This window comes from Periplaneta americana, chromosome 4, assembly GCF_040183065.1.
Source record: "Periplaneta americana isolate PAMFEO1 chromosome 4, P.americana_PAMFEO1_priV1, whole genome shotgun sequence".
NCBI classification, from domain to species: domain Eukaryota; kingdom Metazoa; phylum Arthropoda; class Insecta; order Blattodea; family Blattidae; genus Periplaneta; species Periplaneta americana.
The window spans coordinates 55803871-55818802 of NC_091120.1; the positions used below are offsets into that span (position 1 = coordinate 55803871).

Sequence of the window (14932 nt, forward strand, 5' to 3'; positions counted from 1 at the left end):
CAGTGTCCAGTCGATCAGTTCTAGTGAAATGGAGGAGTACATGAGAGTGGAATATGCAGACCTGATTTTTGAATACGGATGAGCCAATGGGAACAATAGACAAGCTCATAGATTGTATCGGGGCAAGTACCCACGTAGGAGACATTCGGCCCATACAATCTTTCCACGACTGTTCCAAAGGTTAAGGGATGGAGGGCACTTGGTGTAAAATTACAATTCCATTTCCACACAACTATTTTTGCTTATAACTTTCGACTCGGTCATTTCCGGACCAAGGTTCCTAATCTCAAATTGATACATGTGTCCTTTCCCATCATTCCTGAAAGTTTGTAACACCAGCCCGGAAATACCCTGCATAACCCTGCTTTAATTAGTTTTTAATATATCGTGAAGATATTTTATGACTTTTATGGAGATCATGCTTTTATATAAAAACGGGAAATATGATACTATTTTAATTAGTTTTTAATACATCGTGAAAATACTTTGTGGCTATTGTGGGGCTTATGCCTTTATTAAAAAGCGGGAAATATGACCCTGTTTTAATTGGTTTTTATACATCGTGAAAATACTTTGTGGCTATTATGGGGCTTATGCCTTTATTAAAAAACTGGAAATATGACCATGTTTTAATTGGTTTTTAATATATCGTGAAAATACTTTGTGGCTTTTACGGGGATTATGGCTTTATTAAAAACCAGGAAATATAACCCACCATTTTATACAAATCTTTGCTAAATTCGTGCGCTGGGAATGAATTACTAGTTGAAGGGAGATCGTCAGACTCAATTGTCTACCAATTTCAAATGGAGAATTCCTCTACTCATCCTGTACTTTCGCACTTGTTTTAGATAGCTTTATTTCAACTAGTAGTGCATAATATCATAAATATTGCTAAACTGAAGCATACTGCACTTGTTTAGGAGTAAGGAGCCTGTTTTAGAATGACCCCGTATAGCGCGTTACTTGTTGTGTGAACAGAGTGTCGACTGAAGGACACATGAGCAATATATATCCCATACACACTTATATTCATTCCAATGTTGTTGGACTAAGAAAACTGTCTTTAATTATGAGCTACCTCAACGTCTGTGGCAGCTGTTCATTGAGTGATACAACACCTTAAAAAAGATAAGAGCAATACATTACGCTAAGGGGTTAGACCAATTTTTCCACAGAAAGGCTCACATGTAAACCACGCTGAAAACGAAGTGAGCCGAACTTGGAGACAAAGCAACTTTTTCAAGTACCTACATGACAGCGGCAAGTCTTTCTGTCCTAAGTTGTATATAAAATGGGTGAAACTCTCTCATTGAACATGTACAATTATTAGTACATAGATGTGGGCCATTTGAGAGGCCTGCTTGTCAACTAGGTATAAATTAATACAGAGCATGCTCAACTCCCGGCCACTCTGCTAACTCCGACATGTGCAGCACCTTCAAATGAACGCCTCCACTGCAATCTCCAACCCTCTCAACATTACACTAACAGAACGGAAGTTTGGGGCGTTGAACTGAAGAAGTAACTTTAAGAAGAGGGTGGAGGCCGCCACAGTGGAAAGAACACACAATTAGTAGGCTACAAGTTTCTAGCTATCAGCCCATCTGGAGACAAAGTCAGCTGAGGACTTCCCAACAAAGATGACTTAAGATCGATCCCAGGCAGACTCTGTGCAAAAATATCTATGAGACAGCATATCCATAAGTATTTCGGTTTCACCTAAAATTCTCAATCCACTATTACTCAATAATCGTCGTATCATCTTATCGTCTACTAACAGCTATATAGTTTGAAAGATATTTTCAATAATTTTCACTCTAATTCATTTTTCCGCATTCTAACTATCGTTCCCGAAAATATAAAATTATTTAATAATAATAATAATAATAATAATAATAATAATGATGATGATTTATTTAACCTGGCAGAGGTAAGGCCATACGGCCTTCTCTAACACTCAACCAGGAGTAAAAGTGCGTTCCAAAAAACACTACAAATTTACAAAGTACACTACAATTTTACATACAAAACTGAATAACATAATAATAATAATAATAATAATAATAATAATAATAATAATAATAATAATAATAATAATAATAAGAATAATAATATTAATAACAATAATAATAATAATAATAATAATAAAATGTAAACAACAAGTAAGTAGAAATCAGACATAATATATAACATACAGAAAGAAAGGAAAAAGCATAATAAAATGCCAACAGCAGGTCAAAATAAATTAGACATACAAAGTATAAAAAATAAGACAATTATTGATGATAATAATAATAATAATAATAATAATAATAAGAAGAAGAATAGTAATAATAATAATAATACTAATAGTAGTAATAAAATAGTGCAGTACAAAGCATACAATGAATACAATATTTTTAAGTACACACAGTAAGGGAAATTATGATTATATATAGCTCAACTTATCACATTATAGGTATACCATTATCGGAAAATATGAAAACAAAAGTATAAAATAAGTTCAATATCACTAGAACAGAAAAGAAATGTGAATACGTGGAAACATGCAATACAACACTTGTCATAATAGTAAGTTAGTTTGGCAACTCGTCATAAGATAATTTCTAACTTGGATTTGAAAGATTTCAACGTTCGGCAGCCCTTGACTTCAGGCGGCAGAGAGTTCCAGTGACGAGAGGTAGCAATAGTGAAAAATGAGGAATACAGAGATGATGTGTGAAGTGGAATTTCTAGCGTGTTATCGCGTTGTGATCGAGTATTAATATTATGATAGCGAGAGAGAGTATGAAAACGAGCGAATAAATAATAGGGGGATGAAGTGTGCATAATTCGATATAAGAGAGAAATTGAGTGCAGATTTCTCCTCTCATGTAACCTAAGCCATGATAACTAAATAAATAAATATATTCCTCTAAACTGTGATTATTGTTCAAATTTAAATTTATATAAAGTGAAAGACATTTTCTACTCGCAAAGAAATGGGAATTGCTCATCGTTAAAGTTAGTTTTCATTACTATGGGAACAGGTTTGTTGATAAAATTTATTCTTGCTTGTTAAAAATTAAAAACAACTATCCATTTTCTATACTCATCAAAATGGCTTTACATTTGCAATCGTGACATCGAAAACATTATCTTATAATACAAGACGGCATACCTACGTAGCTACACTTGGGTTTATACTCTGAATATAACAGAAATATTTCTACAATGTTCGGGAAATTTGTCCAACACGCATAGTTTTTCTGTAATTTTTTTATCAATTTTACTTTATTCTTCCTAGTCCACCCCATTACTAAAACATATCAGAATTCCAAATATAACATTAGTGATTAAAATGAATACCAAATGAGTAGAAGACAAATGAGAGCTATTGAAGCTGCAGTTCATGCACGAACTCCAGAATAGGTAATCTGGATCGCCTGATTTCTGTTTAGAATGCAAATTTCTAAGCACAAGTTACGGCATTACGCCTTTTTTTTTTTCAGTCTTCTTTCCGAGTTCACGATATTTTTAAGACATTTGAAATGGTCAAAATCCAATTTAAAGCAAACGCAACTGCCCTCATAGAAAGTTATATTTTTTTCATTATAGCCGTTTAACTCTTCACCAGCGGTGTTGCTATAATAAAAGAATAGTAAGATACTGGGGGGCGGGGGGAGGGAAACGGAGCTAATGAGCTTATGACTCGCTTTCGTTGGCAGTTTTTAGTTAATTCTTGGTTTTTCTGAACCGACCCATGCATTGGTTCACAAAAAACAACAACTCTTAAAATGATTTTAAGATTACGGATCGGTGAAAATAACGAAAAACCATTAACCATGGAATTTTTTTAACTCTAAAAAATAAAATAATGTTTCAGTTTATTAAATCTGTACTTATTTTGGTCCTATGTAATTTAAAGACCCTCAAAATGAATTTAAAGGGACCAGCGCGTGCGTGGAGCTTCCGCCCTTTAAACTGACACTCAACTGTCATTCTGACAGACTTTGTTAATTCAAACTAATTTTACTTTTCATTCAGTTCATATTTAGCGCTGTTATGTGGAAGAAAAATTTAATGTGTGTGGTGGATCTGTATAGGAAGGAAGGCTATCGATAGTATATGAAGAGTCCACTGCAAGAATGATGGATGTCATTTGGAATACATTTTGCACGAGAAGCAATGGAAAGTTTGAAATGCTTAGCGCTCAAAGCTTAACTATGATTTTCCTATCATTACTGGACAATGACTATCAGTGTTAATGCCATATAACTCTCTATGTACATTCTATACGTCTTAAGCTATGCATTGACAATCTTGGTTCATTTTCGACAAGAAGTGGACTCTTCATATAAATCATATACATGCTTTACTTTGACTATTACACTCTTACTACGTCATACTACTTTTGACCAATAAAACGGTACGAAAGGACGTATTTCAACCAATCATGGCTGCTTATCGCACAATTTTATCGCGTCCCTAGCATTTGTGTAATTTTATCGCGTCCCTAGCATTTGTTTAATTTTATCGCGTCCCTAACATTATTTTGTTTCTTTGTTTGCCAACATTTGAAACTGCGCTGGTCTGGACGTCAAAAAAAAAAAAAAAAAAAAAAAAAAAAAAATATATATATATATATATATATATATATAAATTACAAACCAATCCAGTCGAAGCACAGCAGTTTCAAATATGACTCGCATTGGCATTCAAGAACAAGAATTAATAAAAATCACTGATCATACCCATGCATCTTCTGAAATCCTATTTACAAATAAATGAATAGCACCATTCGGAAATCCTGAATAAGCTGAATACATCATGTAGGCCTAAATCAACGAGTTCCACTTCTATTACGCACACGTCCAATATAACATCAATTGAACCACCAACCACATTCAAATTTGAAAATTGTACATTCAATAATTATTCCTTTTAAAATTATTCATGTTTATTTTTTATGTCATCGTCGTTAATTAAAACTTTTCTAACACTTGTGTATATTAGTTAGGTTATGTCATAGCTTCTGCTACCTATATGATATTATGGATAGTCACGTATCAGAGATTGTTTAATATTAAGATTTATTGAAAATCATCTGTCAAGTGACGTTGATTACTGGGATTCGGATAATTGAAGTGGAATGCAACTGTCTTAATAAAAATGAAACCGAATCAACAAAGCCTTCTTGACTAGTAACATTGCCATCGTGTATACTGTAGATCGAGAACTTCTCGACGAGAAGGCATTGCTCACTACTGCCATCTAGCATGCATCTAGCGTAATATTTGCAATGTTGAGATGGTACAATAATACATTTGAAGACAGTTGTATTTTCGTAAGTCAATTAATATTTTATTGTATTGGAGTACTTCGTTACTTCTAATCTTTATATACCGGTACTTTCTTCTAATCGTGTAATAGTCAATTAAATCCCCACTCGAGTTTTGATTTTCTCTAGATAAATCTGCTCGTGATCCACTCGCAGATTTATCGATAAAATCAAAACCTCTAGTGAGATTACTGTTGATAATTACACTTTTTGTCGATTTTCCAATCTTCAAAATTTTGTCACATTCAAAATGCTCTAAAGAATGCAGTTTTTCTCCAGTCTTGATGAAATTTTTCTCAGAAATCCACAAAAGCGGGTGAAGTAAATTGACACATATGTTTCCTTCTGCTATTGAAAGTGTTCAAATCACCATTTGTCGAGAATGTGATAAGTTTTAAAAAACTGAGAAATTAACAACTAAAAGGAAAATATATATTTTCTCAAACAGTAATTGAAAAAAAATATGAAAAGCATGTGTCAATTTTAAATACATCTATCACGCATTCATGAAATATAAATTTAAAGAAAAATTATGTAAACTTTGAAAATTGGGACAATTATAATATTCAGTATAAAAAGCAAACAAAAATTAATCATAAGTAAACTAATTGGAATATCAAAGTGAAAATTTGCATATTACATGTCCACATTATAAGAAATATGTGGCATAAATTTCAGATTAATTGGTGTAAAAATGTAGAAGTTAGAAATTAAACAGACCTATAGTCTTAAGACAAAGTATTTTGTATTATAAAGAGGCAGGTCCACAGAAACGAACAAACAGTAATTACACTTTAATCTGAAGCAAATAGGTAAGAAATTGATAAACGTGAAGTACTTGATAAGCTCTTAATTCTTTGAGATAACGCTTTGACGATGTTGTGTACTTTACTTAGTAATAACTTCAATGAGCTTCGCTGTGCAGCACATATTGTAACTTCAAGTGCAGTGGAAGCGAAATCGATTCAAAGCACGGAAGTGGAGATTTTGTCTTCCTCTCATACTGGGAGTGTGCATCGCGTATTATGGTTGTCTTAACAAAGGATTCTCTGGTATTAAACTTTACGCTGAATGAGCTACAGTTTTATATGTCAAGAACAATACAACTAGAAAATAGAAATAGTAGTCTACGAAAAGGAAAACCATTCTCAGATGAAGTTTGGACCTCAGATTGCATATCAACTCCTTGGGATCAAACACGAAACTCTTTCGCAGAAGCTAGTGATTTAAATATTATGAAACAACTATAGCCAGGCAACATACATGGGTCATTCAATAAATGGCAACATTTGAATTAAAACAAAGAATACATTTTTGGAACAGTCGTATTGTTGCAGTGCTCAGAAATAATCTCCTCCAACATAAAGAACCCGCCTCTACACCTCAGAGAGACGACGGATGCCATCCACAGCGTCTTGTTGTACTAATCTTCGAACAGACTGCTCTACTGGTGCTATAATTGCCTGTCTGCTTCTAAAGAGAACTCCTCTAAATGGCAATTTCATTTTCGCGAAATGGTCAAAATCACAAATATGCTTGGTGAATATGCTAGGACAGGGTTACAGAACTGGGGAAGAGAGGGGTGGAAGCATGGGGAAACAGTTCGCCCTCCCATCCGCAAGGCCGGAGCCTTCAATGACGTTTCTGTGACGTTTGGCAAGCGCACTGTTCTCTCTTCTCTCCTCTCCCTACCGTACAATGACGCGAGGGTTAAAGGGAAGGAATGAGTTACGTGTTCCAGCTTGTGACGTGTGCTTCAATTGTAGCACAGTTTTGCATCCCTGTGCTAGGAGAAAATCCATAAACTATTAGGGGAAACAAGGAAATTTTACTTGAAGCAAGAAAGAAGATATGTTTGGAAGTAAATCCCTAAAAGAACAAGTATGTAATTATGTCTCGTGATCAGAACATAGTACGAAATGGAAATATAAAAATTGGAAGTTTATCCTTTGAAGAGATGGAAAAATTGAAATACTTTGGAGCAACAGTACCAAATATAAATGACACTCGAGCTGAAATTAAACGCAGAATAAATATGAGATATGCCTGCTAGTATTCGGTTGAGAAGCTTTTGTCACTAGTCTGCTTTCAAAAAAGCTGAAAGTTAAAATTTATAAAACAGTTATATTACCGGTTGATATGTATGGTTCTGAAACTTGGATTCTCACTTTAAGAGAGGAACAGAGGTTAAAGGCATTCGAGAATAAGGTGCTTAGGAAAATATTTGGGGCTAAGAGGGGTGAAGTTACAGGAGTATGGAGAAAGTTACCTAACATAATTAGGAACATTAAATTGAAACGTTTCTGATGGGCAGGGCATGTAACACGTATGGGTGAATTCAGAAATGCTTATACACTGTTAGTTGGAAGACATGAAGGAAAAAGACCTTTGGGGAGGCGGAGACGTAGATGGGAGGATAATATTAAAATGGATTTGTGGGAAGTGGGATATGATGCTAGGGACTGGATTAATCTTGCTCAGAATAAAGACCGATGGAGCGCGTATGTGAGGGCGGCAATGAACGTCCGAGTTCTCTAAAAGCCAATTGTAAGCAAAGAAATAAGAAGAGGATGTACCCCGAGAAAACCTGCCTATAAATGTTTTGTACACTGCAAATTTCCCTTAGTCTCGTTGGGGTGTGAACCCGTTTAATCTGCACTGAAAGCTATTGGACTCAACGCGGTATCTCCATTGATGCAAACACCGGCAAGAAAATCTTTTCTCTTATCAGCGCTGTAGAAATAAATGTGGCTTTACCTACTCCGTACTAAAACTTGTAGGTCGAGAGTAAGACTGGAGCAAATCCCTAAATGACATTTAGGAACACTGCGCGGCTCATTAAGATTGTGCGGCGTTATCTCTCCTGGAATGTGGTGTGAATATAGGCTAAACGTTACGCAAGACGGGGAGAGAGAAACGCAGCTGAAGGGAAGGAAGTAAGGAAAAGGGATCGATTCTGCTCCAGTGCCAAGGGTTAACTTCCAGGGGTTGTTCTGACGATTCACAACCCTCTCCTCCGATCTAGCCCCTCTCGCGCGACGAATCCACCCTCCTCGTCTCACGAGACTAAAGGGATGTTCTCAAGGAAAGAAACGGACAGTTACATACGCACATCCCCACATTGAAATTCCTAGAGAGCTTTTGCTATGATCGTTGATCATCCTCGAAAATAACCGACATTAAGACAAACTGCGCCTCAGAAGTAGAGTAACAGCACGCACAGTCTTCTGGAAGACGCGCTCTAATATAACTGAGAAACTAATTTGCATGTCCCTTCTTACATTTCTTTAATGAAAATTCTTCGGCTTAGAGTTCAAACGAAACCAGAGTTGGTACTTGAAAAAATAAATTCCATTCTCGGGGATCTCATGCTCATGTCAGATTTTAGGCTTTCGTATTATTGAATTGTTAATAATAATTTGGGATTTTCAACCGCATCTTGAAAGTTAGGCTTGAGTACAAAAATGGTTAAGTAAAACACACTCAAACTTCCTTAATAGCTCAGTTGGCAAAACAATGGAATTAAGATGACTGCGGACATGGTTTCGAATCCCAATGATGGTGAAGTCATATTACTTGTGGATAAATAGAAGATTCCTGAGGGTTTTTCTCTTGATTCTTCAGTTTCCATCCAAAATTTCAACCGTCAGTCTCCATTTTTATGTTCATTATTATCACTGCAAAACAGTATAGGTGTGTACTACTGAGACTGATGTTCAAAATCTTACCTCAGAAGTCTGAATGAAGTAATTACTAAAATCTCCATTTTGAGATATGGCGAGATGAATGTTCCACTTTTTCTAAATGTTAACCTTTCTAACCAATGTACCGAAGTGATATGAAACGTGGTCTTTGATTTAAATGACAATAACTGAGTTTAAATACATGTGTCTTTCTTTCTTTTGCCAGCAATATTCAGACATTTTCACACAACTTTGTACACTTACGTTCTTCAAATATCGAAATATATATGTAATTATCCATCTCTGTAATTCGGGAGTACCAACATCAAAACAAGTATAAAATCCTACATATAAATCAATCGTAACCTAAAAATTCATGTTCTGGCGCTTACTTCCTTCTGCCTTCTGACGCAAGAGATGGCATCAGTGTGAGGAGGAGTAGTAAGCTTTCGGGGGAGGACTCCATCGGAACCGTAAAGACGTGTAAAGCAGCATCGACAGATGACACCACATAGCTAAGTTACGATATCTATAACGCAGCGGCTGTTAGGACTCAACAATAATCCCTAAGCACAGAAGCGGTAAGGCACAATAAAATAATCCCATTCGAAGCTCCAGTGCCTCGTGCCTCTCCTCCGTGCAAAAAGTTATATAACGATTTATATACATATATACAGTATAAACCGTAAGTAATCCCATTAATTCCAATGGATTATTGGGATATCTAAAACAAGAAAGTTTAACACAATTTTAAGTGTTCGCGTAGGCTCCGCGGTTGGTGTACATGGTCTCTGGATAAACTTCGGGGGGGCTTATACCGCGTTGTCTTGGTGTTGGTGGCTGACGTTTCGACCGCTGTGTTGTGGTCATCTTCAGAGCTGAGAAAATTGGATAAAGAATTTGCTCAGCTCTGAAGATGACCACAACACAGCGGTCGAAACGTCAGCCACCAACACCAAGACAACGCGGTATAAGCCCCCCCGAAGTTTATCCAGATACCTTAATACAATTTTGTTAGTTTTTTTTAGGTAAACGTTGTTTTATATGAAACATTTCATAGCGTGTTTCGGGAAAGTCACTGATTTAATCCCCAATATGCTCTGTCAATTTAAGAGAGCAGTGTGTTTCTAATAATAAATTATTAAAAGAATTTCAGTTTTAACTTTAACTTAAATGTGCAAATGTAATTTTTCGTTCAGGAAAGGCATTTTACAATGTTACATTTGTTCGGATCAAATTTCTGCACATTTAAAGGACAAAACCAAAAATTCTTTCAATCATTTACTATCATAATATAGTGCTCTCTTAAACTCACTGAGCATATTGGGAATTAAATCAATGGCTTTCCCGAAACACGCTATGAAATGTTTCACATAAAACAAGTTTTATCTCAAAAAGGAAGCAAAAACGAGAAAAATAGTATTACACTTTTTTGTTTGAAATATTTAAAACAATAATCCTTCGAAATTAGTGGCATTGCTTACGGTTTATCAGAAAATTAAAGTTTCCTGAAAAGAATCTTCAGACAATTGCATCAACCATTTTAAAATCTTCATTGAACATCATCAATCATCATCTATATTCATCTTTATAATATATCACTGTATATTATTTATTTTTCAATAAATTCTTATTGTATCGATAGCTACCACATTTTGTTGCAGATAATTAATTTTTTTTAATTTTATTATGCATATTTCTAACAATAATTTACATTTTCTATTGTTGTTTTTTTTTTTGTTCTTTTGAATTCATTAGGATGTCGATATTTTAAATCCAAGATTTGGACGGCTATCGACACACACACACACACACACACACACACATATATATATATATATATATATATATAAACTTTCCTAAGCAAGTGCTCCACATTCTATTAATAAATCTTTATGAGTATGTATTCATTTGTGGAGTACATAACATTCAAATCACACAACACTCTAGTATTCATTCGAGTTCTAGTTAAAGGGAGTACGTACTCATTTGTAGTATGAATAAATGTAAGCACAATTTATACTGTCTCTTTTTTCATGGCCCATTGAAGACTGAGTCCAAGAAAATTGCTGACTTTCCTAAGGTAAAAATTGGAGTAGGAGGAATAGTACGAGTACAGCGCACACAGCAACAAGTAAACATGTCGAATTCGAGAACTTCAAAAGTAACGATTTACGAAAGCAAAAGTCAATTAGTTAAATCAACATTGATTCTGACCAGAGAAAGCAGAGACAAAAGGAATGTGCTGTTAAGTTTTATAGTTAGCTACTGTGCCTTTACTTGCTTCCGCAGGAAGCCATTTTAAGGATTTTATCGTATTACAAATTCATCGCCATCAGCAGGGTCTGAACCCGAGAACCTCATAATCAAACCAACCAAGCTACCACTAGAGCACCGAAGACATTCGCAGGAATTTACAAATTAAGTTCTGTTTAAGGAATTCTGTCACTATAGACTATAGTATCACAGCCGTATGAAGATTAAAGATTGCCAGTTCCATTAAAATTATTCACAGTTAAAATGTCAACAAAGTGGGCATTATTAATGAACTCCCACAATGTCTGTCAGACACATGAAATGTGTGTCTCGAACGACCCGACTGATGTTTGGATACTGACCCCAATCCCCACAATGGACGACATTCAAATCTGTAGAGTTCCGTGTACTCATTAATTAAACATTATCTAACGCTGCACGTACCAAAATCAGGGCCGTTATGGAGAGCAAATAACTCACTCCTTCACGCGGGCAGAAAAATGAAAACAATGGATATCACAAATGAACAGCCATCGAAAGTAATATTACAAGCTGAACTACCGGATTAGCTCGGTCAGTAGAGCTATGAATTTGTTTCCTATAAAGATAACGTTCAACATATTATACATCAGCCCAACTGATAAAGTGACTGAATAAAAAAGTGTCAGGGGAATTGTGAAAATTCCTGTAATTGCTTGTAACGTCTATAAACGAATTAGGGGAATGGATTTTGGATAAATAAATATAATTTGCTGTAAGATTTAACATTCTAATGAATGGATATGTTACAGACTATGCAGATTAGTTGGAACAAACAGATAATTAGAGAGACAAACTTTATATGAACATTTATTATTTTTATTTTACATTTTAGTAAGAAATGCGACCTTCTTTCACTTTAATTATTTCTTTCACCCCTTACATATTGAATCAAAGAGTTTTCCGCAAATTTTATTCACTTCTGGGACACGTTACCAGACTTCGATGCCACTCTCGATCATCATCTTTTACGGTGCTTGACAACTTGACACACTGGATTTCCCAACACCAACTGCATATGCTATCTTCCTTACGTTCATCTCTGTATTTTCACTCAGAGCAATAATCGTTACTCTTTTACGAGGTGTGATATATATAGAAAACTAAAAAAAAAAAAATCCTTCGAAAAGCAATATCAGGTAAGATGGTGGCCATTTTGAGGTGATACGAAGGTAATAATGCCAGCGAAATGAGTCCAGGGTCCAGCGCCGAAAGTTACGACCCAGCATTTGTTCCTAATGGGTTGAGGGAAAACCCTTAAAAATCTCGAGGGAAAACCCCTAAAAATCTCAAACAGGTAACTTGTCCTAACCAAAATTTGAAGTCAGGCCCGATCGTTTCACTGTCAGGCATGCTAACCGTTACTCCACAACGTACAAGCTGTTAATATGGATTTCGTTTGTTTGGGTTTGCCAGTCTTTTGTTCCACTGTAGCAAATACTGGCAAGAAGGTGGATTTGCGAGCTGGAGACCAAGACGTCTTTTTTAAGTGGCCACCGATGTCCCCCGACTTGAATGTTCGTAACTTCTTACGGGGTTACATAAAAGATATCTACTGTACCTCTACCGTATCAGAATTCTCCGCCAAATCTTCCACCTGCACAGACGCACCAGAAACAACACAGTTTACACTACGACAAAAACAAAGCCACTCTTCACACATCTAAACAACATAAACGGGAAATACACACATTCGGCAGTAAATCGCGTATATACACAACACATCTTCGCAAATCCACCGAACACAAACAACAGAACAACACTGGAGAAACTTCTCTACAATTACCACCAGCCCCAACCACCAAACTAAAACACACAAACAAAACCGCAAACATGTGTTGGAAATTTGAATACTGTCTGAGAGGCACACGACAGCAACAGAGACGCAGATCAATAAAATAACTCTACCCCGTGAAAGTCTCCATAACCATTCAGACGCTTATGCCACCGGAAGGGGAAACTTTAAAATCTTAACAAAAAAATATGTATGTACGTACGTATGTATGTATGTATGTATGTATGTATGTATGTATGTATGTATGTATGTATGTATGTATGTATGCATGCATGCATGCATGCATGCATAGTGTTCTGCCCAAGAGCAGGTCTTTAACTGCAAACCCAGCATTTCTCATTCTTCCCAAATTCTTTCTGTCCTCTTAATCTCCCCATAATAATACATTAGCGTTGTCTATCAGGTGATATCTTTTACCCCGAACTCTTCCCCTGTTCACCATTCCTGATATGTACCATATGTATATTATATTAATGTATGTATGTATGTATGTATGTATGTATGTATGTATGTATGTATGTATGTATGTATTTATTAACACTACAATTGGGTATGCACCCGGTGGTAGTGATATATAATATACAGTAATTACAATTACATGAAATAAAATAAAATAAACGTAAATCTATAAATAGTAGATGCAATAAACCTAGGACTATAAATAAAAACTATTCTATAATAATGCCTACGACAAGCAAAAGTAAATCTAACTTATAAGTACTTCTATTTCACCCAACTATTACCAATTTAAGTAAATTACATATCACCTTAATTAATTACATACGAACTTAATTACATATCATCTTAATTAATTACATATCATTTTAATTAATTACATATCAACTTAATTAATTATATATCAACTCAATTAATTACATGACACAACTTAAATAATTACACTGCACCTCCAATTACATTTGCAGTCTAATCTTCTCAACCTTTCCTTAAATGTATTGATTTTAAGAGGACCACCCTGAAAGATTGCCGCAGGTAAGCTGTTCCAGTCTACTATTGTGCGGTTAACAAAGGAAAATTTTGCCATGTCCGTTCTTTGTTTTCTACATTTAAACTTCCTAATATGAACAGTCCTTCCTAAGTATGTAATACTAACTAGTCCCCTACAAATATAGCAAATCAACCAATTAGGCCTACACAAAATAAAAGGAATTAGTCACTGCACTCACACACCTACTGGCACTTATGCCACAAATAGTTTCATATGTGTAAATACGTATATTTATATGGTTATTTACGTACAATGGCTGGAGAGGGCATCTTGCGCGTGTAAGACCTAAATCGGCCTCTGGCTCAAAGCCAGAAATATCAATAAACAACATATCAGAATCTGCAAGTGCTGCGACACCATATCTGCGATACCACTGAGTTCATTCCAGTAGATATTTTGGAGCGCGTGCAGAATGAGTGAATAAAGCCCTAATGAGTGTTTGTGAGGTATGCATTATAATTTTTTTAGTTGCTCTGTCAAGATTTTCAAGTACATACAGCTACCGATAGAGACGATGTAGGTAGGCTACTCGTTTATAATCACAGAGCTTTTCTGTGACACACTGTATATCAAATTAATACCCAACCGAAAACATAATCGGTTCAAGCAAATAACAGGGATCCTATGAATTCTCCGTTTTCTTCTTTTAATATATTCCAAGTTCCTCCCCCCCCCCCATGGATTACAATAAACTCCTCCGGGCAGGTTATGCATAAATACGGACTCCCCTTGTAACATTATCGATGACTTTGTCCTGCTGATGTTCTTCCATGCTACTGATCGTGTCTACGACATTTCTCCCTCTAATATTTTAACTACTATGTTACGTT

At 35.4% G+C, this 14932-nt stretch overlaps 1 protein-coding gene across 1 annotated transcript in view; it reads right to left on the bottom strand.

Annotated features, from left to right (window-relative positions):
• The window catches only part of LOC138697816 (ankyrin repeat and SAM domain-containing protein 1A), a 598611-nt gene that overhangs the window by 488215 nt on the left and 95464 nt on the right, over positions 1–14932 (bottom strand). The gene's annotated exons all lie outside the window — the stretch shown is intronic.